Source organism: Salvia splendens, chromosome 4, assembly GCF_004379255.2.
Source record: "Salvia splendens isolate huo1 chromosome 4, SspV2, whole genome shotgun sequence".
NCBI classification, from domain to species: domain Eukaryota; kingdom Viridiplantae; phylum Streptophyta; class Magnoliopsida; order Lamiales; family Lamiaceae; genus Salvia; species Salvia splendens.
This window is the reverse complement of record NC_056035.1, coordinates 8,461,166-8,466,609: the sequence shown is the minus strand read 5'-3', so window position 1 is coordinate 8,466,609 and position 5,444 is coordinate 8,461,166. Positions and strand designations below refer to the sequence as shown.

The 5,444-nt window shown below is 36.2% G+C and overlaps 1 pseudogene; it reads left to right on the top strand.

Moving 5' to 3' along the window:
- The first annotated feature begins 498 nt into the window (after positions 1-498).
- On the top strand, positions 499-5,444 carry LOC121800599 (annotated as a pseudogene).

Genomic DNA, 5,444 nt, shown 5'->3' with positions numbered 1-5,444 from the left:
AGCCCGGTCGGGTGTTTTCCCCTTGCAAAATCGCCCGCCCGCGCGTTTCGTTCTGCATTGCGCGGCTTTCTTAAAATGATCATAACTTCCTTATCCGGGTTCCGATTGAGGCATGCAAGATACCCCCGCGAAGCTCTTTCGACGATGAAGACAATGATGGTCTGAGGAGTGGGTTTGGATTTTAGCTTCATAGTGAAATTCCAGTTTGAATCAGACCTCTGAATCCGGTTTGACTCCATGTCTCCACCTTATTCTCGGACCCCAATCAAACCATGGCCCGCGATGTCTTGGTGATTTATGATGTTGAATATCTAGATTCACATCATTACATCCAACGTTATTATTGCAGTTAATAGTAATTATTATATTTATTTCCTTAGTAGTATATATAGGTCCCTTAAGGTTTAAGACAATATGAAGTATTGAATTTAGTTTAAAGACGATAGTTTTACCGTATAGCCTACTCCTTCCAACTTCTTTCCCTCTCAATAAATTTTCATGAATTTCTCCACTAAGTTCGTCGTAGTTCTCCTTGCCATTGTTGCTGGAGTCCTCCATCGTGATTCCGACAAGAAAATTGGAGACGAGTTCAAGATCAATTCTTTTATGAATAGAAGTCGGAAGAGTAAGAAAAATACCAAAAATCAATTCAAATTTATGCAAAACATATTATAAAATAATATGTTTATTCGAATTTTATAGTGATATGAGTGGATCAATTTTATAATAAAACGTATGTTGCTGTGTCTAGAGTTACAAGTCGTGCATGATTGAAGATTTTAGTTTGAAATGATGAACTTAATAGTACTGTGATTTCTACTATAAATGTTGTTTACAAAGAAATTTTTTCAAAACATATGAATTACTGTTTTGTAATTTAATCTATAGTAATTTATTTATATTTATTAATTATGTTTTACTGTTGAACTATATATGACTTTTTCCCATGTTGTCAATAGTGAATGAACTATATATGACTTTTTCCCATGTTGTCAATAGTGAATATTGCAAAAATGATTTAGAGATGACATAAACATAATTATCTAGAATGATCCACCCGAGTGTAATTTATGTATTTAATTAATTAAAAATTTAATTTGATTAGATTGAAAATAGTGACCTTTAATTAATATTAATATTATATTGAATAATTAATTGTATCCATAAAGAACTTAAAAAAGTATATTGACAAAGAAGAATTTAAAGCACGCAACTTTTGCTTTACATTGTATTTGCATCTATGATTGTAAGATATATGTGGTGTAAAAATAAGTTATATAGTAAATAATACAATCATATAACATAAATATTTATTAAATTTGTAAAAAATAAAATTTAGCATAATACGTACAACGTAACAAAGCCAATTTGATGCTTTGGAAGTTTTAAAAATGATGAATAATTATCCATTGTGTTTAATTCTTTATTGTGATAGATTTTTATCTTCTTACTCCATGATTTAATGTTTAAACATTACACTATGTGATTTATTTCAAATTTATTATGCTTCAATGTTGATTTGTATATATTTTTGATTCTCATATAACTAAAATTGCTACTCATATTGTTCATTGTTAATATTGATTCTAATTTTATTTAATTAATTTAAAATTGAAAATTAATTTGTAAAAATATATGCGTGATACTAGTAAAGAATAAAAATAGAAAAAGTAGACGATTGATAGGAGATGGATGGAATAGTAAATAACTCCATCTATACAACAAGAATTTCCAATCCATTTCTAAAATAGTCTACACTGCCGAGCCAATACAAAAAATAATTAGGTGGCCCATGTGTATTAAAAAAAAATGTAAATTTAATTAGAGGCCCAACTTATAAACTAAGGTGAGACCCAAAAGTAATTAAACAAAAAGAAATAAAAAGAACAGAAACGCCCGGCATGTCTATCTATCCCTCTTCTCTCTCAAAACAGCATTCTCAATTGCTGTCCCTCTTTTCTTGCTCACTGCCGGCGAAAACTCGGCGCCGCTCCAGTCAGGAAGCGCCACCTCTCGCGACTGGTAAGCCCCCCCTATACTTCTTCTTTTATTCAAGTCATTTATATGATTTCAATTTGCTATTCAGAGTATTTAATTCTTTTGCAATTGGGACAAAGGCAGAAAATAAAGATTGAGGCTTTGAACGAGATACGTCATTTAAATCGTGGGTGAAACTAGTGTGAGAATATGCTATGAAATCAAAATATGAAGATTTCAATACATGAGATTGTAGATTAGCAAGGAAATCTTGTGAATTCACGACTTTCACTCAACTGTTTTGCATTCCTGGAATTGAAACAGGAAGAAACAATTTCAATAGCTGGAATAAATCCAAACACATTTTCACCCCTACTTGCAACTTATCTTCTTCACATTTCTCCCACAAAAAACACATTTCCATGGCGATTCTCTCATCACTCTCAATACAAACCTCTTCTCCTCTCTCCCAACCACCCCACCCCCCTCCAGCCGCCACTCTCGGGGAAGGCGCCGGTGAAGAAGAGTAAGAGGAATATCAAGCTGTTTGAACCGTTGGGCGGCGGCAGGGGTGATGAAAATTCGAATGAGAATTTTGTGGTCGAAGAAGTATGAGATGCTGAGGGCCTATGAGATGGGGAAGATCAATTTGAGGGGCGCGGAAAGAGGTGTTGGGGGCGCCGCTGACGAGGGCGGAGATGAGAGAGATGGTGAAACCCTCGTTGTCTAGTAACAAACAGGTGAATTTAGGTGAGTTTGTTTTGTAGAGAGATCGTTGCTGCTGTTTTTTAGGGTTTAGAGCTGTGTTGGTTTTTACTTGTTGGTTTTTCATTTTGTTTGTAGCTGTGTTGACAGATTGTTTTTATAATGGGATTGCGTTTTTTTTAATTGTCTGGATTTTGTGTTGGGATGATGGGGATTTAGTGAGTTATTATGCTTCAAGATTGTTCTTGCTGTCTGGTTTGGTTTGTTTGAGTTTCTTGAGGTTGCACTTTTTATTTGGTTAAGTGGAATTTTTGTTTTTGTGTGCTTTTCTTGTTTGGGTTTCGTTTTTGGGATGTTTGGATGTAGTGATTTATTGTACTATGTTGCTTAAATATTGTTTCTTGTTGTTTTCTTTGCTTTTGTTTATGTTATGTGAGAGTTGCATTTTTGGATTAGATAAGTGGGATTGTGAGTGTGTGTGTGTTTTCTTCTTGTTTGGATTTCGTGTTGGGATGGGGTAATTTAGGTGACTTAGTGTATTATCAAAATTGTTTCTTGCTGATTTATTTCTTGTTGTTTCAGTTTCTTGAAAGTTGCAAGGAAATTGGGTTCATGATTTCTTCTTGTTTGGATTTTGTATTGGGATTATGGGGATTTAGTGATTTAATGTTATGATGCTTCAAAAATTGTTTCTTGATGTTGTAATTGTTGTTTTTCAGTTTATTTAGTGTTGGATGCTTTATGATTTGTTCTTGTTTGGATATATTAGGGTGATTGGGAATTGGGATTTAGGTTGAGTTAATGCATTATTTCAGTGTGATTTGTCTTTTTGTTTCGATTTTGTGCTGGGATGAGGATTTCATTTAGTGCCGGTTTGTAAGTCGATTGAAATGTTGGATTCTGCAGGTAGAGATGGATTAACACATAATATGCTGGAGCTGATACACACACATTGGAGGAGACAGCCTGTTTGTAAAGTCCGTTGTTTGGGTGTCCCAACTGTTGACATGAAGTACGTATGCCGGTGCATTGAGGTTCTCACTTTCTCATCAGTTTTCTGGTGATCATGAATTCTTGGCTTAATCTTGCTGATGCTTTTGCTACTAGAAACACCATGGACATCGTGTTCATTTATGACTACCTAATGACTTAATACTGATCCTGCACGAAAAATCCTGTGGCAAGATTATTTATAGGATGGGCGGAGTGTTGTATGTGTTCTGTGGCAGAAACTATGATCACCAAAAACGGCCTCGCTTTCCTATAATGCTTTGGAAACCGGCTACACCAGTTTATCCGAAGCTTATACAAGATGCACCCGAGGGGCTGAGGAAGGAAGAAGCAGATGAGTTTAGAACGAAAGGAAAAAGGCTTCTCCCAATCCGTAAATTAGGTACAAACTCAAAAACATGTATTGCTTCATGCTTTTTTCTAATCTAAAAAATTAGGGCTTAAATTGTCCTAATCTCTATAAGGTGAAAGCTAGGTAGTGTATTCAAAGACATTAGCTTATTCTGTTTTTCATCTTCTTGCTATGAACTTGCTTTTGTGACAAATCGAGTCCTTTTGTAGTGAAAAATGGGGTTTACATCACCCAGGTGAGGGACATGAGGACCGTGTTTGAAGGGTCCGAATTGGTGAGGATAGATTGCAGAGGGTTGCAACCTAGTGATTACAAGAAGATAGGAGCTAAGTTGAAGGTTGGTGTTCGTTTCTTTGCTGCAGTTCATTATTGTTCTGATATGGAGTGAAAGGTGGAAGTAAAACAAGATCTGGAATTTACTACTGTATTAAAAGAACAATCCTCCAAAGAGGCATACGGTTGAAACCGTCCTAAGACACTTTATTTTCCGATATATCTAGCTTTTCTAAAGAGTAGCTATTTATAGGACACCTATAAACTCTATTCTAGGAAAGTAAATCAACATATAATAGTGAAAAAATCTCAAAGCAATCTCAAGAGATAATGGAGATCACTAGCATGATCTCTACCACGTTCTTCCCTAACGATCTCTCTCTAATCTCATCTTACCTTCTTTGACTGCAGGAATTGGTGCCCTGTGTGCTGCTATCGTTTGATAATGAGAAAATACTGATGTGGAGGGGAAGGGAGTGGAAATCTATGTATCGGGACGAAGTTCCTCGGATATACCTACCTTCTGCTAACGGCTCGTCCCCTACTTATCTTTCGGGTTTGAACATAACTATTTTCTTCCTCACAAATGGTGATCCACATATTTGTCTAATTTGCATTGGTTTTTCTTGCAAATCAGATCCGGAGTCTAGGCAGATAAGCCCTAAGATGATGGCGCTGTGGCAACGGGCCATTGAGTCGGGGCGAGCATCGATTCTGCACGAGGTCAATGTGAGCCCGGACGAGCTTCTTTCGAAGGTGGAGGAGTTTGAGAGCGCGTCTCGGGAAATCACACACTCTTATCCCGCCACGATCTATTCGGATGACGGGAGCTCATTCCTGGATTCTAGAGCCCTAGTTGGAGAGGACGATGACGACGACGACGATTTCAGTAAAGAGGACGAGTCTTTTGATGCAGTGAAATCTCAAGTTCCATTAGGATCACTTCCCATTGATCTGTTAGCAATGCAATTTAGCGATGGGTGATGAATCTGATTATGAGAATTAGGGCCATATACATATGTATGTATATATACGTATAGTTGTTGGCTTGTTGCCATTTTTGTAATTCAAACACATTGTAATTGTTCTTGGCCAATAATCAATAAATTTGTAGTCGTTTATGCAA